This window comes from Canis lupus, chromosome 20, assembly GCF_048164855.1.
Source record: "Canis lupus baileyi chromosome 20, mCanLup2.hap1, whole genome shotgun sequence".
In the NCBI taxonomy this organism is placed as follows: domain Eukaryota; kingdom Metazoa; phylum Chordata; class Mammalia; order Carnivora; family Canidae; genus Canis; species Canis lupus.
This window is the reverse complement of record NC_132857.1, coordinates 22,673,089-22,699,370: the sequence shown is the minus strand read 5'-3', so window position 1 is coordinate 22,699,370 and position 26,282 is coordinate 22,673,089. Positions and strand designations below refer to the sequence as shown.

Below are 26,282 nucleotides of genomic sequence, written 5' to 3'. Positions count from 1 at the left end.
ATATTTCATAATAAAATAAGGATTTTTAGAAGGATTCTTGACATTTGTTTCTCTATCAGAAGTATGCTGGTCCTTTGATCATCTGATTATTTGGCTATAACATACAATGGGGTGAGAAGGAAGGACATGATCCCCACAGTGTCTATCATTCCATTCTGAGCCAGCGGTCATATTTTTGTCTCTACTTGTAGAGAATAAACTTGAGTTTTTCCAGTAGCAGGATGCATTTTGCTGCACCATGCCTATGCCTTAGCCTTGTTGACATAGGGATTAACATAAAGCATTTATAAAACAGATGGCCAGCTTTGCATGCCATCACTCTCACAGGCCCAGATGTGGCCTGAACCCATGACCTTGTTAGTACCAACAGTAAATAACTGGAGTAACCAACTAGAGCATGTCCTAAAAAATGGTAAGTGAATAAAAAAATAAGGAAAATAGTAATGCCATTTAAAGTAAATAATTAAAATATCTATTAGTTCTAGAATGAAAAATAGATGAATAGAATCAAGGCAGGCAATTCTTACATGGAGTTAAACTATAATATTGAGTTTTATCTTTCATTTGAGCAAGAGAAAGAAAAAATTTTTAAAAAGGATAAGCAGCAGCTTTATATGTGAGATACAGTACATTTTTATTATTACTCTCTATAAGAGTATAGTTGACTATAGCTAATGGCACTTAAAAATTATTTTTTCACATCCAGAAATGAAGAAAAATATATAGGAATACTAGTAACTCTAAGATATTTCTTAGAAGAATAACTGTTGATAAAACAGAATCTAGATGACATATTTATATTTTTAAAAGATTAAAATTTTAAGGAAGTAAAAAGTGAATGCCAAAAATATAAAAACATACTAAATATTTTATACCAACTGTTATTTAAGTTACAAAATAATGCTGTAATTAAATTTGAGAATTAGTATTATAATTTCCTCAAAAAATGAGCTATCTCTGCAAAGTACGCTTGTTTATAAAAATTATCGGAATCATTTTTTGCTTTTTTGCTTTATTGTAGAAAATTTAGACTAAACTTCTTGAAGGTCTCTTAAAAGCTCTTGAAGTATCTTAAAGACATTTTCTTAAATGGAAAATTTCAAGCTTTAAAACAAATTGCTGCTTCTAACACACATTATATACTTCTATTTTCTTCACTTTTCATTGACCATTGACCAATTTTTTATCCATTTTCAACCACTCCCAATTTCAAATGCTATCTCTTTTGTATTTGTACATTGTTCTAAAAATGGAAACTTTTTTTCTGATTTGAAATTATTTAAACATAATCTGCTTTAGTGCTTTGCCTTAGTTTAGCCTTCAGCTCCCTCCATCCCCCTTGATGTAGAAATGATGAAAGGTAGAATGAACACTGAGAATGCATCCCATCTCTTTAAGCCTAAATATTCAGGAATGGACGATGTTTCTTTTCAAGGGAATGACCCTTCCTGATTTTTTTTTAATTTTTATTTATTTGTGATAGTCACAGAGAGAGAGAGAGAATGAGGCAGAGACACAGGCAGAGGGAGAAGCAGGCTCCATGCACCGGGAGCCCGACGTGGGATTCGATCCCAGGTCTCCAGGATCGCGCCCTGGGCCAAAGGCAGGCACCAAACCGCTGCGCCACCCAGGGATCCCCCTAATTAGTGTATTTTAAATATGCAACACAATCCCTCCTACAATGGCAAGCAATATTTACAGATAGTTATTCTACCTTTGATTCATAAGAAGGTACACACTATCCTCTACTTTGTACTAAAAGCCTTCAGCCAAAGTAAGAGCAGCAGCAGCGCCATAGGTTCTGCAAATTCACATATTGAGGGACTTGTTTAATTTATAGAAAGAGGGGCAGCCCCAGTGGTGCAGCGGTTTAGCGCCGCCTGCAGCCCAGGGAGTGATCCTGGAGACCCTGGATCGAGTCCCACGTCAGGCTCCCTGAATGGAGCCTGCTTCTCTCTCTGCCTCTCATTCTCCCTCTGTGTCCCTATGAATAAATAAAATCTTTAAAAAAATTTATAGAAAGAATATTTCCCCCTCATCGATCACAGTGGAGTCAGATTTCAATTATACCCAATCAGATTCCTGCATCTATTGTTCTTTCTGCCAAAAGAGAGGATCTCAGAACATTTTGGCAAGATTTATACACCAAATCAATCCCTGCTAGCACTTCTCAAACTGAAGTCATAAAGCCATTTGTTGATGTTTAAATTTTCAAAAGCTCAGAGTGGATGGGATACTAAATGAAACCAGAAAGATGGAATATTGCATATCACTCTATTTTTTAACCAACTCACCTTTGTAAAAAAAGTTTGGGCACTCTATTCAATATTTCTTTTGATTTCCAACTTCCCTTTTCTGCATATGAAATCAGAATGAAAAATTCCTCTTCTGCCAATGCTAAATTATTCATTCTGATTTCATGCCTCCATTTGCAATAGTATTATTCCTAACACCTTGAAACAACCTAATTCTTTCCCTCTATAGAAATGCTGAAATCAGAGTCTTTCACCAATTATAACAAAGCATAAAGTGATGCCCAATTTTCACTACTAAGCCAGAAATAAGCAAACTACTTAATTAAACATGTCTTGAATGTGTGTGTGTATGAGAAGGAGGGAGGGAGAGAAGAGAAGGAGGAGAAGAAGGAGAAGCAGAAGTAGAAACAGCAGCAGAAGAAGGAGGAGGAGGAGGAGGAGGAGGAGGAGGAGGAAGGGAGGGGAGATGATGGAGAAGGACAAGAGGAGGAGGAAGAGGGTGGGAAAGGAGGAGGAGGAAGACTGAGAGGAAAGGGAGGGAGAGAAAGAAAGGAGGAAGGAAATCTGTAGGCAGGTTCTTATTTATTTGTATGTTGTATATCCAAAGAAGCCTAAATTAATGAATTATCTGAGACCAAAACTCCTTTATACAAAGAGAAGACTTTATGTAAAGTCATACAAATTTACACAATACCAACCACAATGAGCAAAGAAATCATAAAATTTGAAAAGTCTGTTTGTAGCAGCTATGAGACCAGAAATACTTCAGTGAGGACCTTTTATTTACCCCCTGCCTAAGTGAATATTGAATATACAATTTGTGCTTGCTTGTAAAGCCTTTGAAGGTTTCTTTAGTTCCCAGGCTTCTCTTCCTGTGTCCTTCCTCCTTTCCTAACATCGCAGCCCTCAAGGACCCAGTGCCCTCTTGTTCTCTTGCTCTCCCCTGACCTTTCAGTATAGATTTATCGACGAGAACACAACACATTTATAAGATGAACTAAAGTTATTCACAGTAAGATGTTCCACGAACCAGACATTTGTCATTTGAGCCTTGACAGAAAAAGATTGCTTATTTGTCTCTGCTCCTCGTGTTTCTTTGAAAAAAAAAAAAAACCTGGTTAGTATCAGGCTAGAAGGTGAGGATACCCTAATGGCCTAGCTGGAAAGAACAGAAAAAAAAGAAAACTTTACCATTTAGAACACCGTTATCAAACACTGATCACTTGAATGAGAATCATCTGGAATCATTGTGAAAATGCAGATCCCTGGGCCACATCCCATACCCACTGAATCCTAACCTCTGCCAGAATGGCAAAAGAACCTCCACATTGCCCGAATGTGCAGGTGATTCTCACACAACTGAATACCAAGAATTACTACCTGAGGATGGCTATTCAACTTCTATTCATGTAAAAAAACAATGCCACAGCTAAAGCTATTGTTTCTAAAATGATCTTTTCCTAAGATTTGTCTTTTATTTTTCTTTATTATGCTATTTCTGCTTTATTTTCTAGAGTCTATTATTTAGTGCAGGAAAATTGTTACAACAATTCTCTTTAAATTAAAACAAAAACAAAGCCCCCACTGGGCTGGTTTCACAACTAAAGATGATGTCACTGACATCTCTTTCAGCATCTCTGATCTCAACATGTAAAGGAAATTAAATTAATGAAAACAAAGACCAGCGAAGGGATTATAAATTAATTTTCTCTCCACTAAAATGAACAGCAGGAGAAAAAAATCTTTTCTGTGATTAAAAATGACATCATGCTATCTTCCACAAAATAACATCCCCAAAAGTAATTCTATTTAATTTTTTTTAATTTAGTGCTTCGTTTTTAAAACTACATTATTTCAGGTGTGCCTGGGTAGTGCAGTCGGTTAAGTGGCTGATTCTTGGTTTCAGCTCAGATCATGATTTCAGGGTTCTGGGATTGAGCCCCACATTGGGCTTCTTCCTCAGCATAGAGTCTGCTTAAGAGATTCTCTTCTCCCTCTCCCTTTGCCCCCCACCTCAGTGAGTGCACACACACACACACACACACACACACACACACACTCTCTCTCTCTCTCTCTCAAATAAATAAAATCTTTTTTTAAATAAAACTACATTATTTGAAAGATTTTTTTAAAATAAATATTGTTGGTTATATCATCTGGTGCCTAAAGTTGAAGGAATTAATGAGCTATTTGACTCTCTGCTATGACATTTTTCAATTTTAGGATAGATCACTTTATTATAATTAACACTTTAACTTAATGGAAAAAGCTAATTTTTAAAGGGATGGGCCAACATTTAGCAAATGTTTACCTCCATCATATCACCCCCAGGATTCTATGTCTGCTGGTTGACTATGAGGGAATTACACACACATCCCACTCTGCCAAACAACCTTGAAGAGAGTTAAGATGTCCAAATTGCTCCAGCTACATTTTCTAATCATCTGAAAAATGCAAAGTTTGTGGTTATGACTCTGTGTGTGTGTGTGTGTGTGTAAAAGAGAGAGGAGAGAGTTGAAGAGGAGAAATAAATGTATCTGCTTTTCTTAAAGAAAGAAAATGTATTGAAATTTATACCTGAAAGTACTATCATATCCTCATTCTATATATAGTCTAAACCGAACTCATCTTTTTTTTTCTTGAATATAATGAAGTGTAGACAACAGTGACACCATAGAGTCATCCAGTCAGCTTGATGTCCAGGAAGTGAGACTGTACAGAAACTCCCTACATGGTATTAAGGGAACCATTCCATGGGCTCTATAGTGTTTTCAATATTGGAGCATAAATGAAACACACACACACACATTCCATGGGCTCTATAGTGTTTTCAATATTGGAGCATAAATGAAACACACACACACACACACACACACACACAAAGTACAAAGGTTGTTTTTTTAGAGCAATAAATGATTGTTCTGTTTTGTTTTCAGAATATTCCAATACGAAAGTCTTTAAAACTTTCTACTCTGGCAAAATATTTGCCAACAGCTGATTTCACTCAGAGGCAGATGAGCACATTAAGAAGTTCCAGAAAGGCTAATAATTTGCAACAGCTTCAAATCAATAAGCTATCTTCAGAAGCAATTTGGCACTAGCCCCAAACCTATACAGAGCAAAAGAAAATCTCAGAAGTTAACCACACCCACACTCATAAGGCAATTAATTTATCCATGATTGCTTTTGTTATTCCTGCAAGGCCTTTGGAATTAGCTCAAGACTTCCTAACCCCTTCACTAACCCCAAGCATCTTATCAATTAATCCTACCAACACAACCCTGTTGTGGAGGTTTAATGTGTGATTGCTAGTCTCAAGTGGGCCCTTAACACTGTCAATTAATCCTGCTGCATTCCTTAATCCATTCACTCAAAAAATATTTATTGAGTGCTCCCTAAATTTCAGGTACTGTTCTAAGAACTGTGGTATAGCCAGAAGTAACACAAAAATCTACGCCCTCGTAGAGTTAATATTCTAACATGGGAAGAAATTTTTAAAATGAGTAAGTGATTTAATATATTAGGAAGCTTCAAATATTACGAAAAGAAAGGAGGAAAAGGAACATGTGCTTTTGAAAGGGTGTTATTTGCAAATTTTGGTAAGTAGGCCAGGTGCCTAGTCATGCAAGCATCTGTGGGAGTGCTTTCTAGGCACAGGATTGGGCAGGGCAGATTCCCAAAGGGAGGAACACATCAGGCATGTTCCAGAAACACTAGAGTCCAGTGAGCAACAGGTAGAGTGATTGGAAATGATGTCCCAGACGAAGCAGTGGCTAAAACCATGTAAGTCCTTGTAAATTCATGCTAAGGTTTGGGCTTACATTCTGAGAATGAAGGGAAGCTGCCGAGGCTTTGAGCAGAAGAAGGATGTCATCTCACATGTTTTTAAAGAGTCTCACTGGCTGTTTTTCTGGATGGACCATAGGGAAACCAAGGGTGAAAGCAAGACACTGATTGGGAAATGACTGCAATAATCCAAGAAGGGAATGGTGCAACTGGAACCAGCGAGGTAGTGACGTAGGTAATGAATGATGCTTGGCTTCTCCATGTCTTTGGCATAGAATTCCACAATAAATTGAAAATCAAGTATGAAAGAGTAGGGGAAAAAAGCCCCAAAAGTTCTCAGCCTAGAGTGCTGGATTTCTTCAAATCCCCAACTGCAATCCTCTCTCACTTGATGACCTTGCCACCTATTTAACTGAGAATTTGCCGCGGAACTCCCTACAGCCCTCCCTTTAGGTATGGCTCTGCATTCACTTGTGCCCATATTCTCTGCCTTCTCTCCTCTGACTATGGATGAACTGTTGGTGCTCCTGTGGACAATCTTTCCATTGGAACACTAAATCCCATTCCTCCTTTTTTACCTAAGAAAGCTGCTTCGGCTAATCTGTCCTCAGCATTTATTCTGTCCTTACATGATCTCTCATTAGTATGCTTTTACCATTTTGATTCCATCTGTCTCCCTCCAACCACAACCCCATTATTCCCTCAAGTGACCTATTTATTTCTTTTCTAGAGTAGAGGCTTCTAAAGAATTGTCTCTACTCCTTCTCTGATTTTTCTTTCACCTTTTCATGAATGCAATAAAATTAAATTAAATTGAATTTTCCATCTACCATTCTACTGAAACTACTCTTAGCAAGACCCTCAGCAACTTCCATTTTACCAAGTCCAGGGTGAACTTCTCAGGCTACATTTCCCTGATATAACAAGTAAGTATTTGGTGGTTGATAACTTCCTCCTGATTGAACCCCTACATTCAATTGAATCACAACACCATACCATCCTGGTTTTTCTGCTGTCTGATGTCATGATGAGTACTTCCTTCAGCTGCTGATCCTGCTGATACAAAGAATCCAAACTTCAAGAGCATCAGCCATAGCTTTAAGTTTATCGAGACCTTTATTTTATCTTCTATTAGAATTATGTCCTCTTAGGAAACAAGACTGCTGGACCATGAAGCCTAAAGTAGTAGAGACGGAAGCATAAATTCCCCCTAAGAGAGTCAGTGGGAGTGATGATGAGCAGAGACCCTTGACTGCATCCTGAAGAACAGCTCCTCTCCCTCCTCAGATGTCAGCTCTGAGCTGGCCCCTCAGCAAGGCCTTCAAGAGGCTATGCCACAACTTCTCAGACTTATGGATGATGCAGAAGGTGATAGGAACGATGCAAGCCATGGCCCTCCTCTTTCTCAATCTACTTTTTCCTCTTCTCCCTGACCTCTTAATATTAAAATGCCCTTGAAACACTTCTCAGTCCTTAAATTTATCTATACCTGATAACTACATCCAGTCTCATGGCTTTAGATGCCACATTCTCTTCCAAAATCATGTCTCTAGCTTTAACCTTTTACCTTCACATTCATATTTATATAATAGACTTGGATATATATATATATATGACGTCTCAAATTTAGTATGTTCAAAACTGAGTCCAGTATCTTCTATACTCCTTCCAACAAAAACAACAGAAATGACCTGCCTTTCCTGTTTCAATTAACAACCACATCCTTCCAAGCCCTCCGTACAAAAATTGTAGAGTTCTTTACCCTTCTTCCTCCTCATTACATCTAATTCATCAGCAAATCCTTAGTTCCATCTTCAAAAATATATCTAGAATCTAAACAGAGCCTTTCAAGCCCACAACTATCCCTCAGGTCCAAATTGCCATAACCTCTCATCTGGATTACTTAGACAGCTTTCCAACTGATCTTTTGATCTTAATCTTTCCTCCTCTTCAATCTTCACTGCACAGCAGTCAAAATGGGTCTGTAAGTTAGATCTTATTTCTCTGTTAAAAGTAAAATCCAAAGTCCTAAAATGGTATATGATCCTCTACAATGTCATGCAACCTAATTACTTTAGTGTTTCTTGCTACCACTCACCTTTTTCACTCACCACACCACACAAAAGTCCAATCATCCTCTTTTACTGTTCTGTAACCATGCGTGGTATACTCTCACTTCAGAGCCGATATATTTGACATTCTCAGCCTGGAATGCTATTCCCCCAGATAGCATCATCACTAGCTCCCTTAGTTCCTTTAGATCTTTACGGAAATGTCTTCTTAGTGACATTAATGAGATTTTCCCTAACCACCATATTTAAAATTGCAAACACATTCTCTCTAAATTCCCAATACTCTTTTCTTCATCTTTGTAACACATATTACTACTAACATTTTATATATTTTACTATATATTTAGATCTCTCTCTATATATGTATTATGTATATATGAGAATATATATATATATATATATATTCCCATATATATATATTATATGTTCCTGGTCTTATTAGAACATAAATTTCATGAGGACAGGCTATTCATCTGTTTTGCTCCTTTCTGTATCCTTTATTCCTAAAAAGGAGCTCTCTAGTAGCCATTCAAAATGCATTTGTTGAGTAAATCCATGAAATATACTCCCCGAGAAACTCTATGGTAGTATCTTCTCTCAGATTAAAATGTACTTCATTTCTTTATACATTTTTGTGGTTACCGACCCAATGGCAGTAGTTGTTTCAGGAGGAAGAAACACGAACATTATCACTAATCAGAGCTCTGCTTATAATTCATTTTAAAAGGTAGTATGGGGAATCCCTGGGTTGCTCAATGGTCTACCACCTGCCTTCAGCCCTGGACATGATCCTGGAGTCCCGGGATTAAATCCCACATCAGGCTCCCTGCATGGCTCCTGCTTCTTCCTCTCCCTGTGTCTCTGCCTCTCTCTCTCTCTCTCTCTCTCTCTCTGTGTGTGTCTCTCATGAATAAATAAAATATTTAAAAAATAATAAAATAAAAGATGGTGTTAATAAGACCCTACCGTTTTGAGGGAGGGGCAAGAAGGTGGAAGAGTAGGGTCCCCAAATCACCTGTTCCCACCAAATTACCTAGATAACATTCAAATCATCCTGAAAATCTATGAATTCAGCCTGAGATTTAAAGAGAGAACAGCTGGAATGCTACAGTAAGAAGAGTTCATGCTTCTATCAAGGTAGGAAGACGGGGAAAAAGAAATAAAGAAACAAAAGGCCTCCAAGGGGGAGAGGCCCCGCAAGGAGCTGGGCTAAGGCCAGGGCGAGTGTCCCCAGGACAGGAGAGCCCCGTCCGGGAGAAGCAGGAGCTTAACCAATCTTCCCAAGCAGAAAGATGCTCGCAGGGAGTTAGAGCAGGACCCCAGGAAGGCGGGGATGCCCTCAGGCTCCCTGGGACACTAACAGACACCTGCGCCCCCAGGAAAGTGCACCCAGCTCCCTAAGGGCTGCAGCGTGTGCATGGCGGGACCCCAGAGCAGCTCGGAGGGGCTCCAGCAGAGGCTCCGGAGAGAGGGGGCTGCAGGGACCCGAGAGCAGCTCAGAGGCAGCTCTAGCAGAGGTAGAGGCTCCACGTGGAGGGGGCCGTATGGCCCGGGAGCAGCTCTGTGGGTCTCAGGTGGTGGCTCCGCAGAGAGGGTCTTCGCGGCCAGGAGCGCGAATCCAACAGCACAGGCCCGGGAGCACAGGGCTCTGGGGACACAGCCTAGGATCCAACCTCCCCCCAGGACAGGCAGAGGCCAGGAGGGCCCAGGACAGCAAGGATGCTTCTGCCCCGAGCTGAGGAGATCAGTGGCCCCGCCCCCGGAGCATCCAGGCCCCTGCAGTCCGAGAGATCCCGAGTTACTGCGGAAGCTGAATCCAGGGCTCCAGAGCCAGCCACTGCCACTGTGGTTGTCCCTCCTGGGGCCTCACGGGGTAAACAACCCCCACTGAGCCCTGAACCAGGAAGGGGGAGAGCAGATCCCCAAGTGCTAACTGAAAATCAGCACAACAGGCCCCTCCCCCAGAAGACTAGCTAGACACACAAGTTCCAGGGGAAGTCAAGGGACTTAAAGTATACAGAATCAGAAGATACTCCCCCGTGTGTTTTTTTTTTCTTTTTGATTTCTGTTTGCTTTCCCCATCCTTTATTTTCCTTTCTTTCTTCTTTTTTTCCTTCCTTTTTTCTTTTTCTCATTTCTTTCCTTCTTTCTATCCTCTCTTTTTCTCCTTTTCCCAATACAACTTGTTTTTGGCCGCTCTGCACTGAGCAAAATGACTAAAAGGAAAACCCTCACCTCAAAAGAAAGAATCAGAAACAGTCCTCTCTCCCACAAAGGTACAAATATGGATTACGATTCAATCTCAGAAAGCCAATTCAGAAGCACTATTATACAGCTACTGGTGGCTCTAGAAAAAAGCATGAAGGACTCAAGAGACTTCGTGACTGCAGAATTTAGAGCTAATCAGGCAGAAATTAAAAATCAATTGAATGAGATGCAATCCAAACTACAAGTCCTCACAACGAGGGTTCACGAGGTGGAAGAACGAGTGGATGACATAGAAGACAAGATGATGGCAAAGAGGGAAACTGAGGAAAAAGGAGACAAACAATTAAAAGACCATGAGGATAGATTACGGGAAATAAATGACAGCCTGAGGAAGAAAAACCTACATTTAATTGGGGTTCCCGAGGGTGCCGAAAAGGACAGAGGGCCAGAATATGTATTTGAACAAATCCTAGCTGAAAGCTTTTTAATCTGGGAAGGGAAACAGGCATTCAGATCCAGGAGATAGAGTGATCCGCACCCCCTAAAATCAATAAAAAATGTTCAACTCCTCGACATTTAATGGTGAAGCTTGCAAATTCCAAAGATAAAGAGAAGATCCTTAAAGCATCAGGAGATAAGAAATCCCTGATTTTATGGGGAGGAGTATTAGGGTGACAGCAGACCTCTCCACAGAGACCTGGCAGGACACAGGGGTGGCAGGATATATTCAGGGTCCTAAATGAGAAAAACATGCAACCAAGAATACTTTATCCAGCAAGGCTCTCATTCAACTTGGAAGGAGAGATAAAGAGCTTCCAAGACATGCAGGAACTGACAGAATATGTGACCTCCAAACCAGCTCTGCAAGAAATTTTAAGGGGGACTCTTAAAATTCCCCTTTAAGAAGAAGTTCAGTGGAACAGTCCACAAAAACAAGGACTGAATAGATATCATGATGACACTAAACTCCTAGCTTTCAATAGTAACTCTGAACGTGAATGGGCTTAATGACCCCATCAAAAGGTGCAGGGTTTCAGACCGGATAAAAAAGCAGGACCCATCAATTTGCTGTCTATAAGAGACTCATTTCAGACAGAAGGACACCTACAGCCTGCAAATAAAAGGTTGGGGAACCATATACCATTCAAATGGTCCTCGAAAGAAAGCAGGGGTAGCCATCTTTATATCAGATAAACTAAAACTTACCCCGAAGACTGTAGTGAGAGATGAAGAGGGACACTATATCATACTTAAAGGATCTATCCAACAAGAGGACTTAACAATTCTCAATATATATGCCCAGAATGTGGGAGCTGCCAAATATATCAACCAATTAATAACCAAAGTTAAGACATACTTAGATAATAATACACTTATACTTGGTGACTTCAATGTAGCTCTTTCTACTCTCGATAGGTCTTCTAAACACAACGTCTCCAAAGAAACAAGAGCTTTAAATGATACATTGGACCAGATGGATTTCACAGATATCTCCAGAACTTTACATCCAAACTCGACTGAACACACATCCTTCTCAAGTGCACATGGAACTTTCTCCAGAATAGACCACATACTGGGTCACAAATCGGGTCTGAACCAATACCAAAAGATTGGGATCGTCCCCTGCATATTCTCAGACCATAATGCCTTGATATTAGAACTAAATCACAACAAGAAGTTTGGAAGGACCTCAAACACGTGGAGGTTAAGGACCATCCTGAATAAAGATGAAAGGGTCAACTAGGAAATTAAGGAAGAATTAAAAAGATTCATGGAAACTAATGAGAATGAAGATGTAACCTTTCAAAATCTTTGGGATGCAGCAAAAGTAGTCCTAAGGGGTTAATGCATTGCAATACAAGCATCCATTCAACAACTAGAAAGATCTCAAATACAAACGCTAACCTTACACATAAAGGAGCTAGAGAAAAAACAGCAAATAGATCCTACACCCAGCAGAAGAAGAGAGTTAATAAAGATTCGAGCAGAACTCAATGAAATCGAGACTAGAAGAACTGTGGAAGAGATCAACAAAACCAGGAGTTGGTTCTTTGAAAGAATTAATAAGATAGATAAACCATTAGCCAGCCTTATTAAAAAGAAGAGAGAGAAGACTCAAGTTAATAAAATCATGAATGAGAAAGGAGAGATCACTACCAACACCAAGGAAATACAAACGATTTTAAAAACATATTATCAACAGCTATACGCCAATAAATTAGGCAATCTAGAAGAAATGGACGCATTTCTGGAAAGCCACAAATTACCAAAACTGTATCAGGAAGAAATAGAAAACCTAAACAGGCCAATAACCAGGGAGGAAATTGAAGCAGTCATCAAAAACCTCCCAAGACACAAAAGTCCAGGGCATGATGGCTTCCCAGGGGAATTCTATCAAACGTTTAAAGAAGAAACCATACCTATTCTCCTAAAGCTGTTTGGAAAGATAGAAAGAGATGGAGTACTTCCAAATTCGTTCTTGAGGCCAGCATCACCTTAATTCCAAAACCAGACAAAGAGCCCACCAAAAAGGAGAATTATAGACTAATATCCCTGATGAACATGGATGCAAAAATTCTCAACAAGATACTAGCCAATAGGATTCAACAGTACATAAGAAAATTATTCACCATGACTGAGTAGGATTTATTCCCAGGACACAAGGCTGGTTCAACACTCATAAAACTATCAATGTGATTTTGCAAGTGACATATCAGATAAAGGGCTAGTTTCCAAGATCTATAAAGAACTTATTAATATCAGCACCAAAGAAACAAACAAGCCAATCATGAAATGGGCAAAAGAACAGAAATCTCACAGAGGAAGACATAGACATGGCCAACACCCACATGAGAAAATGCTCTACATCACTTGCCATCAGGGAAACACAAATCAAAACCACAATGAGATATCTCCTCACACCAGTGAGAATGGGCAAAATTAACAAGGCAGGAAACTACAAATGTTGGAGAGGATGCAGAGAAAAGGGAACCCTCTTACACTGTTGGTGGGAATGTGAACTGGTGCAGCCACTCTGGAAAACTGTATGGAGAATCCTCAGAGTTAAAAATAGACCTCCGTACGACCCAGCAATTGCACTGCTGGGGATTTACCTCAAAGACGCAGATGCAATGAAACGCTGGGACACCCGCACCCTTAGGTTCAGAGCCACGATAGCCACACTGCGAAGGGGTCTCGGTGTCCATCAAAGATGAATGGATATGGAGGGTGTGTGGTCTCTGTACAAAATGCAAGATTACTCAGCCGTTAGGAATGACAAACACCCACCATTTGCTTCGACATGGATGGAACCAGAGGGTGTTACGGCTGAGGGAAGAAGGCAATAGGTGAAGGACAAACATTATATGGTCTCATTCTTTTGGGGAGTATGACAAAAATAGTGAAAGGGAATAGAGGTGAAAGGAGAAAAAAATGAGTGGGAGATGGCAGAGAGGGCAGAATAGGAGAGACTCCTAACCCTGGGAAACGAACAAGGGGTGGAAGAAAGAGAGGAGGGCGGGGGGTGGCGGTGACTGGGCGACGGGCACCGAGGGGGGAACTTGATGGGATTAGCACTGGGGGGTTACTCTCTATGTTGGTAAAACGAACTCCAATAATAAATAAACCGATAAACTCACAAACTTCCCGAGACACAAAAGTCCAGGGCCAGTAGGCTTACCAGGGGAATTCTATCCAATGCTTCAAGATGAAAGCATACCTATGCTACTAAAGCTGCTCCAAAAGATAGAAAGAGATGGAACACTTCCAACCCCGTTCTTGGAGGCCGGGGTCACCTTAACTCCAGAACCCAAGAACCCACCAAAAAGAAGAATCCTGGACCGATGTCCCTGATGAACGCGGATGCACACCTTCTCCACAAGATACGACCCAACAGGTTGCAACGGGACATTATTAAGAAGTTACTCACCATGACCCAGTGGGGTTTATCCCCGGGGTGCAAGGCTGCTTCAGCACTCGGAGAGCACTCCATGTGCTTCTTCAGATCTGCAAGAGAGAAAACAAGAACCAGATGATCCTCTCAAGTGACGCAGAGGAAGCATTTGACAAAATACGGAATCCATGCCCGATCCAAACGCATCAGAGTACAGAGATACAGGAAACGTCTCTCAGCATCTTCCAAGCCATCTCCGAAAAGCCCGTGGCAAATTATCATTCGCAATGGGGAAACACCGGAAGCCTTGCCCTGAAGAACAGGCACGAGACTGGGATGTCACTCTCACCACTGCTATTCTCAGCATAGTACGAGACGTCATGGCCTCAGCAGTCAGGCAACAAAACGAAACAAAAGGCATTGAAACTGGCAAAGAAGAAGTCAACATCTCCCTCTTCGCCAATGACATTATATTGTACCTAGAAAACCCAAAAGACTCCACCACATGATTGCTCAAACTCCCTACAGCAAGTTCGGCAGTGCGGCAGGATACAAACGTGGGGCCCAGAAACTAGTGGCCTTTCTACATGCAAACAAGGAGACCGAGGAAAGGGACATCGAGGAAAGGGTCAACCCCAATTATACAACTGCAGCACCCCCAAAAAAGCATGAGCTACCTAGGAAGAACCCTAACCAAAGGTGTAAAGGGTCTCTACCCGAAACACTGCAGAACAAGTCTGAAGGAAACTGAGGAAGAAACAAAGAGATGGAAAAGGTTCCATGATGCTGGATTGGAAGAATTAATATTCGGGAAAATGTCAATGTGACCCAGGGCAATCGACACAACTAATGCAATCCCTGTCAGAAATACCATGGACTCTCTTCAGAGAGCTGGAGCAAGTCATCTGAAGACTGGTGTGGAATCCGAAAAGACCCCGAACGGCCACAGGAAGAGTAGCCAAGAAAACCACTGCGGGGGCAGCACAATGCTGGATTTCACGTTGTGCCACGAAGCTGTTACCGGCAAGACAGTGTGATACTGGCACAAAGACAGGCATACCGATCAATGGAACAGAAGAGAGCATCCAGAGGTGGACCCTCAACTCTATGGGTAACTAATATTCGGCCAGGCAGCAAAGACCTTGCAGGGGGAACAAAAAAGACAATCTCTTCAGTAAATGCTGCTGGGAACACTGGACAGCCACACGCAGAAGAATGAAACTGGATCATTCCTCTCACACCATACACAAGGATAAACTCAAAATGGATGAAGGATCTAAATGCAAGACAAGATTCCATCAAAATCCTAGGGGACAACACAGGCAACAACACCATTCTTGATCTGGTCCACAGCAACTTCGTGCAAATTACATCAGCCATGAAGGCCAGAGAAACAAGAGCAAAAATTGATCGCTGGGACTTCACCAAGATGAGCAGCTTCCGCACAGCAAAAGAAACACTCAAAAAACTTAAAGCCAACGCACAGAATGGGAGAAGTTATGTGCAAATGACCCTGTCAGGTAAAGGGCCAGTATCCAAGATCTCTGAAGAACTTCTGTAACTCCACAGCAAAGAGACCAAGGATCCAATCTGGTAGACGGGCAAGAGACGTGAACGGAAATGTCACAGAGGAAGACGTAGGCGTGACAGACAAGCACATGAGACAATGCACCGCATCACTGGCCGTCAGGGAAATACAGGTCAAAAGCACAACGAGATCCCACCTGACGCACCAGTGACCGCGGTGAACGTTAACAAGACAGGAAGCAGCGAATGTCAGTGATGATGTGGCGAAAGGGGAACCCTCTTGCACTGCTGGTGGGAATGTGACCTGGTGCAGCCACGCCTGGAAAGCCGTGTGCAGGTGCCTCAGAGAGGTAACAACGGATCTACACTGTGATCCAGCATGGGGGTGCACTGGTGGAGATGTACCCCAATGATACCGATGCAGGTAAATGCTGGGACACCTGCACCCCGAGGTTTCGAGCGGCAACATCCATGATAGTCACTCTGTGGAAGGAGCCTCGGTGTCCATCGAAAGATGAATGGATAAGGAGGGTGAGTGGTCTCTGTACACAATGGAAGATTACTCAGCCGTTAGAAACGACGAACACCTACCATTTGCTTCGACCTGGATGGAACCGGAGGGTATTAAGGCTGAGGGAAAGAAGACAATCGCGAAGGACAAACATCATATGGTCTCATTCTTCTGGGGAGGATGAAAACAATAGTGAAAGGGGAGAGAGGGGAAAGGAGAAAAAAATGAGTGGCAGATAGCAGAAAGGTAGACCGAACAGGAGAGACTCCTAACTCTGGGAAATGAGCAAGGGGTGGAAGAAAGGGAGGAGGGTGGGGGGTGCGGGTGACTGGGCAACGGGCACGGAGCGGGGCACTTGATGGGATGAGCCCTGGGGGGTTATGCTCTATGTTGGCAAAATGAACCCCAATAGGAAATAAGAAACACACCTATAAAGAAACACACAAACCTCCCGAGACACAAACGTCCGGGGCCAGATGGCTTCCTAGGGGAATTCTATCAAACGCTTCAAGAAGAAATCATACCTGTGCTACCAAAGCTGCTCCGAAAGATAGAAAGAAATGGAATACTTCCAAACTTGTTCTTGGAGGCCAGCGTCACCTTAACTCCAAAACCCAAGACCCCCCCCACCCAAAGGGAGAATTCTGGACCGATGTCCCTGATGAACACGGATGCACACCTCCACAAGCTATGAGCCAACGGGATCCAACAGGACATTATTAACAAGTTACTCACGATGACCCGGTGGGCTTTATCCCCGGGGTGCAAGGCTTCTTCAGCACTCAGAAAGCACTCAAGGTGCTTCATCAGATCTGCAAGAGAGAAAACAAGAACCAGATGATCCTCTCAAGAGACGCAGAGGAAGAAGCATTTGACAAAACACAGCATCCATTCCTGATCCAAACGCTTCAGAGTACCGGGATAGAGGGAACGTCCCTCAGCATCTTCAAAGCCATCTACGAAAAGCCCGCGGCAAATTCTCATTCCCAATGGGGAAACACTGGGAGCCTTTCCCCGATGACCAGGCACGAGACGGGGATGTCCACTCTCACTGCTGCTATTCTCAACATAGTACGAGACGTCATGGCCTCAGCAATCAGGCAATGAAAAGAAATAAAAGGCATTCAAATCGGCAAAGAAGAAGTCAAACTCTCCCTCTTCACCGATGACACGATACCGTACCTAGAAAACCCAAGATGGCTGGAACTCCTACAGCAAGTTCGGCAGTGTGGCGGGATACAAACTCGGGACCCAGAAACCAGTGGCCTTTCTGTAAGCGAAGAATGAGACCGAGGAAAGGGACATCGAGGAAGGGGTCAACCCCATTTATACAACCGCAGCACCCAAAAAAAGCATGAGCTACCTAGGAATAAACCTAACCAAAGGGGTAAAGGATTGCTACCCAAAACACTGCAGAACATGTCTGAAAGAAACTGAGGAAGACACAAAGCGATGGAAAAAGGTTCCATGCTCCTGGTTTGGAAGAATTAATATTGGGGAAAATGTCAACGTGACTCAGGGCAATTTACACAAATAGTGTAATCCCTCTCAGAAATACCATGGACTATCTTCAGAGAGCTGGAAAAAATCATCTGAAGACTTGTGTGGAATCAGAAAAGACCCCGAACGGCCACGGGAATAGTAGCCAAGAAATCCAATGCAGGGGGTGGGGGTGGGGCAGCACAATGCCAGATTTCAGGGCGCGCCTCAAAGCTGTGAGCATCAGGACAGTGTGGTACTGTCACAGAAACGGACACATGGATCAATGGAACAGAGGAGAGCATCCAGATGTGGACCCTCAACTCTACGGGCAACTAATATTTGGCCAGGCAGGAAAGATGGGAAAAAAAAGACAGTCTCTTCGATCAAGGCTGCTGGGAACACTGGACAGCCACATGCAGAGGAATGAACCTGGACCATTCCTCTCACACCAAACACAAGGATAAACTCAAAATGGATGAAGCATCTAAATGTGAGACAAGATTCCATCAAAACCCCCCGGGAGAACACGGGAAACAACACCCTTCTTGAACTGGGCCACAGCAACTTCTTGCAAATTACATCAGCCACAAAGTCCAGAGAAACAAGAGCGAAAATGGATCGCTGGTACTTCATCAAGATGAGCACTTTCCGCACAGCAAAAGAAACACTCAACATAACTCAAAGGTGGCCCACAGAATGGGAGAAGAAGGTATGTGCAAATGACCCCGTCAGATAAAGGGCCAGCATCCAAGATCTCTGAAGAACCTCTGCAACTCCACAGCAAAGAGACCAACCATCCCATCCAGAAAACGGGAAAAGTCACGAACAGAAAAGTCACGGAAGAAGACCTATATGTACATGGCCAACAAGCAGGCAAGACAATGCTCTGGGTCACTGGCCATCAGAGTAATAAAGGTCAAAACCACAATGAGATGCCACCTCACACCGGTGAGAACATTAAAAAGACAGGAAACACCAAATTTTGGGGAGGCTGTGGAGAAAGGAGAACGTTTTCAAAATGCAAAAATTTCAGAGGTAGCCATACTCACCTGACAGGGACCAAGCGGGAGGGGCGGGCTCCTGGCCAGGCTGGGGTGCTTAGGGAGGGACCTGAGAGCTGGGAGGGGGAGGCAGGCGGAGTAAGAGCCAAGGGCTTGGGGAGGCTCCTGGGGCCCAGCAGCCCAGGCCCTCAAGCCACCGTCCCAAGGCCGTGCCCTGACATTGCAAGGTGCCTGCACCCTAACCCCTCTGAGCGCACGCACATGGGTTCCGCGGTACCTCCCTGAGCCCGGGGGAGGGGCCCCGCACCCTCCCTGAGCCGCCCAAAGGAGACCTGGCCTGACCTGTAGGAGGCCCCACCGCCGCCCCCCTCCGCCAACAGGTCCCACCACTCCTTCCCCGCAGCCCTCTGCCCGGCACCCTGGCGGCCCAAAGGGTGTGGGTCCGGCTCGCCACGGGGCCACCTCCATGCAGCCCCAAGGCCCGCTGTCCCCCTCCCGGTCCCTCCCAGGCACCCGCTGCGCCACAAGCGAGGGTCAGATGCCCCTCGCACAGCCACCCCAGGGCCCGTCACACCTCCCGGGGCCCACGCTGACCTGCGCGCAGGGGGCCGAGGCCTGCAGAGCCGCTGCCGCGAGCCCGGAGCGCGGGGAACCGCGGGGAACCGCGGGCCTGGACTGGGGGCGCGGCCGAGCTACCTCCTGCCACCGCCGGGTCGCATCTGCGCACAGCTCCTCCTGCGGCCAGCCGCGGCCCCCTTCAGGTCACGCTCGGGGTCAGGCGCAGGGGCAAGCTCCTGGAACCCTGTGGTCTCACCCCCGCTCCCGCCCCTGGGCCCGCCCCCCGCACAGAGGCCCGCCCTTCGCGGAGTTCAGAGCGGAGTGGAGAATGCCTATGCCTCTGCCGGGTAGTCTGGTCAGGCGCTGGGTTTGAGGCCTTGAGCCCCCCGCTCAGTCCCAAGGGACTCCTGCTCATGGAGGCACGAAGCCTCTCTCTGGCTCTGTGTCTCCCTCCCTGTCCTTCCGTCCGGGTCTCTGTCTCTCCCTCCCGGTCTCACTCTCTGTCCCTCCTGGCCTGGCCCTGTCTCCCTCCCTATCTCTCAATCTTAGCCACAGCAATCAGACATCAAAGAGAAATAAAGTGCATCCGGAATTGCAAGGATGAAGTAAAACTTTCACTATTTGCAGTTGACATAATAGTACACACAGAAAACCTTAAACACTCCTTCAAAAACATTCTATAGCTGAGAAATAAATTTGTAAAGTCACAGGATACAAAAACAACACACAGAAATCTGTATCATTTCTATACACTAATAATGAAACAGCAGAAGGACAAATTAATAAAATAATCCCATTTACAATTGAACCAGAAATATTAAAATACCTAGGAATAAGCTTAACCAAAGAGGTAAAAGACCTATACTCTGAAAACTATAAAACAATGATTAAAGAGTTGAAGATGACACAATTGGAAAGACATTCCATGCTTATGGATTAGAAGGCCAAATACTGGGATCCCTGGGTGGTGCAGCGGTTTGGCGCCTGCCTTTGGCTCAGGGCGCAATCCTGGAGACCTGGATCGAATCCCACGTTGGGCTCCCGGTGCATGGAGCCTGCTTCTCCCTCTGCCTGTGTCTCTGCCTCATTCTCTCTCTCTCTCTGTGACTATCACAAATAAATAAAAATTTTAAAAAAATTTAAAAAAAAAGGCCAGATACTGTTAAAAGGTCTATGCCAACCAAAGAAATCTACACTTTGGATGCAATTCCTATCAAAATATCACCGGCATTCTTCACAGAGCTAAAACAATCCTAAAATTTATATGGAACCACAGAATACCCCAAGCAGCTGAAGCAATCTTGAAAAAACAAAACAGGAGGTAACACATTCCAGACTTCCAGTTCTATTACAAAGCTGTAGTAACTCAGAAAGTATACTGTTAGTACAAAATGGACACACAGATTAATAAAACAACACTAAAAAATCTATAATTATATGATCATTTACTCTCTGACAAAGCAGGAAAAAATAATGGGAAAAAGTCTCTTCAACAAGTGCTGTTGGGAAACTGGATAGCTACTTGCAAAAACAATGAAAGTAGGCCATTTTCTTACACCATACACAAAATATACTCAAAATGTATCAAAGACCTAATTGTGAGATCTGAAAGTATAAAAATTCTAGAAGAGAGCAATTTCTCTGGTATTCCTGTAGCGACATTTTTCTAGACATGTCCCCTAAACTATGAGGATGCAGCAAAGGTGGTCCTAAGAGGAAAGTATATAGCAACACAGGCCTTTCTCAAGAAACAAGTTGCAAAGACACAACATAACCTGAAATCTAAAGGAGCTGATAAAAGAACAACAGATAAAGCCTAAATCTAGCAGGAGAAGAAAAATAATAGAGTGGACCATAAAGCAATGATATGGGGGAAAAACAGAAAAGATCAATGAAATTAATAGCTGATTCTTCGAAAGAATTAATAAAATCGATAAATGCCTAGCCAGACTTATCAAAAAGAGAAAAGAGAAAGGACTCAAAGAAATAAAATCATGAATGAAAAAGAGATCACAAGCAACACTGAAGAAATACAATTATAAGAGAATATTGTGAGCAATTATATCCCAACAAATTAGGCAATTTGGATGCATTCCTAGAAATATATAAACTACTAAAACGGAAACAGGAAGAAATAGAAAATCTGAACAGAGCCATAACCAGCAAAGAAATTGAATCAGATCTCAAAGGTCTCCTAACAAACAAGAGTCCAGGGCCAGACGGCTTCCCAGGGGAATTCCACCAAACATTTAAATAATTAGTACCTATTCTGAAACTGTTCCAAAAACTAGAAATGGAAGAATAACTTCCAAACTCATTCTATGAGGCCAGCATCAATCCCAACACCAAATAAAGACCCCACCCAAAAGAAGTACAGATCAAAGATCCCTGATGAATATGGATGCAAAAATTGTCACCAAGATAGTAGCAAATTGGATCCAAAAGTTCATTAAAAGGATTATTTACCATGACCAAAAGGAATTTATTCCTGAGATGCAAGGGTGGTTCAACAGTTGCAAATCAACATGATACACAACATTAATAAAAGACAAAATACAGCATTCTTTCTTGATTGAAACTCACTGCAGTATAAAGACAGAAGGAACTTACCTCAGTATCCTAAAAGCCATACAAAAAATCCACAGTGAATATCATCCTTAACAGGGAAAAACAGAGATTTTCTTCCAGGGTCAGGAATAAGACAGGGATGTCCACTCTCACTGCTGTTCAACATAGTGCTAGAAGTCCTAGCCTCAGAAATCAGACAAATAAAAAGCATCCAAATTGGCAAAGAAGTCAAACTTTCACTATTTGTAGACAACATGATACTTTATATAGAAAACCCAAAAGATTCCATCCCAAAATTGCTTGAACTGATGTAGGAATTCAGCAAAATCGCAGAATATAAAATCAATGCACAGAAGTCAGTTGCATTTCTATACACTAAACATGAACGGATGAAAGAAATGAAGGAATGGATCCCACTTACAATTGTCCCCCAAACCATGAGACACCTTGGAATAAACCAAAGAGGTAAAGGATCTGTACTCTGGATACTATGGAATGCTTATGAAAGAAATTGAGGAAGACATAAAGAAAAGGAAAAACATTCCATTCTCATGCATTGGAAGAACAAATATTGTTAATGCTACCCCAAAAGTCGTCTATTGCTACCCAGAGCAACCTACACATTCAGTGCAATCTCTATCAAAATACCAATTTTTAAAAGGTTTTAAAGGTTTTATTTATTTATTCATGACAGATACACAGAGAGGGAGAGAGAGAGGCAGAGACACAGGCTGAGGGAGAAGCAGGCTCCATGCAGGGAGCCCAACGTGGGACTGGATCCCGAATCTCCAGGATCCGGCCCTGGGCTGAAGGTGGCGCTAAACCGCTGAGCCACCTGGGCTGCCCGCATTAGCATTTTTTACAGAGCTGGAACCAACAACTCTAAAATTTTTTTTAATAAATTTATCTTTTATTGGTGTTCAATTTGCCAACATATAGAATAACACCCGGTGCTCATCCCGTCAAGTGCCCACCTCAGTGCCCATCACCCCCACCCCCCACCCTCCTCTGCTTCCACCACCCCTAGTTCATTTCCCAGAGTTAGGAGTCTTTCATGTTCTGTCTCCCTTTCTGATATTTCCCACTCATTTTTTCTCCTTTCTCCTTTATTCCCTTTCACTATTTTTTATCGTCCCCAAATGAATGAGATCATATAATGTTTGTCCTTCTCCAATTGACTTATTTCACTCAGCCATAATACTCTCCAGTTCCATCCACGTCGAAGCCAATGGTGGGTATTTGTCATTTCTAATGGCTGAGTAATATTCCATTGTGTACATAAACCACATCTTCTTTATCCATTCATCTTTCTATGGACACCGAGGCTCCTTCCACAGTGCGGGTATTGTGGACATTGCTGCTACAAACATCGGGGTGCAGGTGTCCCGGCATTTCATTGCATCTGTATCTTTGGGGTAAATCCCCAACAGTGCAATTGCTGGGTCCATAGGGCAGATCTATTTTTAACTCTTTGAGGAACCTCCACACAGTTTTCCAGAGTTGCTGCACCAGTTCACATTCCCACCAACAGTGCAGGAGGGTCCCCCTTTCTCCACATCCTCTCCAACATTTGTGGTTTCCTGCTTTGTTAATTTTCCCCATTCTCACTGGTGTGAGGTGGGATCTCATGGTGGTTTTGATTTGTATTTCCCTGATGGCAAGTGAGCGGAGCATTTTCTCATGTGCTTGTTGGCCACGTCTATGTCTTCCTCTGTGAGATTTCTCTTCATGTCTTTTGCCCATTTCATGATTGGATTGTTTCTTTGCTGTTGAGTTTAAGAAGTTCTTTATAGATCTTGGAAACTAGCCCTTTATCTGATATGTCATTTGCAAATATCCTCTCCCATTCTGTAGGTTGTCTTTGAGTTTTGTTGATGGTATCTTTTGCTGTGCAAAAGCTTCTTATCTTGATGAAGTCCCAATAATTCATTTTTGCTTTTGTTTCTCTTGCCTTCATGGATTAATCTTGCAAGAAGTTACTGTGGCCAAGTTCAGAAAGGGTGTTGCCTGTGTTCTCCTCTAGGATTTTGATGGAATCTTGTCTTACATTAAGATCTTTCATCCATTTTGAGTTTATCTTTGTGGATGGTGCAAGAGAGTGGTCTAGTTTCATTCTTCTGCACGTGGATGTCCAATTTTCCCAGCACCATTTATTGAAGAGACTGTCTTTTTTCCAGTGGATAGATAGTCTTTCCTCCTTTGTCGAATACTATTTGGCTATAAAGTTGAGGTTCCACTTCTGGATTCTCTATTCTGTTCCATTGATCTATGAAACAACCCTAAAATTTGTATGAAACCAGAAAAGACCTCAAATCACCAAAGTAATGTTGAAAAAGAAAACCAAAGCTGGAGGCAGCAAAATTCTGGACTTCAAGCTGTATTACAAAGCTCTGATCATCAAGACAGTATGGTTCTGATACAAAACAGACACATATATCGATGAGGCAGAATAGAGAACCCAGAAATGGACCCTCAACTCTACGGTCAACTAATCTTTGACAAAGCAGGAAAGAACATCCAGTGGAAAAAGACATTTTTTCAACAAATGGTGTTAGGAAAATTATACAGCCACATGCAGAAGAATGAAACTGGACCACTTTCTTACACCATACACAAAGATAAGCTCAAAATGGGCGAAACACCTAAATGTGAGACAGGAATCCATCAAAATCCTAGTGGAGAATACATACAGGCAGCAATCTGTTGAACTCAGCCGCAGCAACTTCTTTCTAGACATGTCTCTGGAGACAAGGGAAACAAAAGCAAAAGTGAACTACTGAAACCTCATCAGGATAAAAATTTTTGCACAGTAAAGGAAAAAACCAACAAAACTAAAAGGCAACTATGGAATGGGAGAAGATATTTGCAATGATCTTATCAGGTCAAGGGCTAGTATCCAAAATCGATAAAGAACTTATCAAACTCAAGCAAAAAATTCAGTTGAGAAATGGACAGAAGACATGAACAGACGTTTGTCCAAATAAGACATACACATGGCCAACAGACACATGAGAAAATGTTCCACGTGACTTGTCATCAGGGAAATACAGATCAAAGCCAAAATGAGATGCCACCTCACACCAGTCAGAATGGCTAAAATTAACAAGACAGGAAACAACTGATGTTAGCAAGGATGTGGAGAAAGGGAACCCTTTTACACTCTTGGTGAGAATGCAGACTTTTGCAGCCTCTGTGGAAAACAGAATGGAAGTTCCTCAAAAACTGAAAAATAAAACCATCCTACCACGCAGTAATTGTACTATTAGGTATTTATCTAAAGGATACAAACATAGTTATTCAAAGTAGCTCAAGCAGTCCAATGTTTATAGCAGCAGTGCGTACAACAGCCAAAATATGGAAAGAGCCAAGATGCCCATTGAGAGGTGAATGGAGAAGCAATATATATGGATATAATATGGAATATTACCCAACCATCAAAAAGAATGAAATCTTGCCATTTGCAGTGATGTGACTAGAACTAGAGGGTATGATGCTAAGTGAAGTAAGTCAGAGAAAGACAGATACCATAATATTTCACACATATGTAAAATTTAAGAAATAAGACAGATGAACATAGGGGAAAGGAAGGAAAAATAAGATGAAAATTGAGAGGGAGGCAAACCATGGGAGACTCTTAACACTAGGAAACAAACAGGGTTGCTGGAGGGGAGGGGAGTGAGGGGATGAGGTAAATGGGTGATGGACATTAAGGCAGGCACATAATGTAATGAGCACTGGATGTTATATGCAACTGATGAATCACTAAGCTCTGCCTCTGAAACTAGTAAAACTATTCGGACTGTATCAAAACAAAATGCTTCTGCACAGTGTAGGAATCATCAACAAAACTAAAAGGCAACCTATGAAATGGTCTGGGGATATAGTGCACAGCACGGTGACTATAGTTAACAATATTATATATTTGAAAGTTGATAAGAATGTAAACCTTAAAAGTTCACATCACAAGAAAAAGAATTTGTAACCATGTGAGGTGTGGATGTTAATTAAATTTATTGTAGTAATTTCACAGTATATATATATATATATTTCAAATTAATATGCAGTACACTGTTTACTGGAATTTAAATAAAAATATTTTTAAACTGTTATATTCTTTACATTTATGCAATATTACATGTCATTTATATGTCAATAAAGCTGGAAAAATTAATTTTTAAAATTGTTTTTACGTTTTCCATCCACACCTCAGAGACAGTGCTATTATCCTTATTGGGCTTTTCGTTGGTTAATTTACATTCTTGAACTTGTACTATCTCATTATTCCTTGGCTCAAAGACCTCCAGTAGGCAGGAAGATACAAAACAATAATAAAAGTAGCCAAGAATTACCATGTTTGTGAAATCACTTAATTCTCACAGCAACTCCATGATATAGGGACTACTACCATGATCATCTTGTAGC

General features: G+C 42.3%; 2 long non-coding RNA genes across 13 annotated transcripts in view; one reads left to right on the top strand and one right to left on the bottom strand.

Annotated features, from left to right (window-relative positions):
* LOC140611752 (uncharacterized) overlaps positions 1-26,282 on the bottom strand; it is a 183,980-nt gene that overhangs the window by 76,580 nt on the left and 81,118 nt on the right. For 8 of the 9 annotated variants that reach the window (XR_012012897.1, XR_012012893.1, XR_012012898.1 and 5 more), the window contains 2 exons: positions 16,987-17,063; positions 14,250-14,326 (listed from right to left, as the gene is read on the bottom strand). This is a non-coding gene — a long non-coding RNA (uncharacterized lncRNA). Of the gene's footprint in view, positions 1-14,249; positions 14,327-16,986; positions 17,064-18,782; positions 18,854-26,282 lie in introns of those variants that run through there. The other variant, XR_012012901.1, reaches the window with a different exon arrangement.
* The window catches only part of LOC140611753 (uncharacterized), a 74,224-nt gene that overhangs the window by 38,029 nt on the left and 9,913 nt on the right, over positions 1-26,282 (top strand). The gene's annotated exons all lie outside the window — the stretch shown is intronic.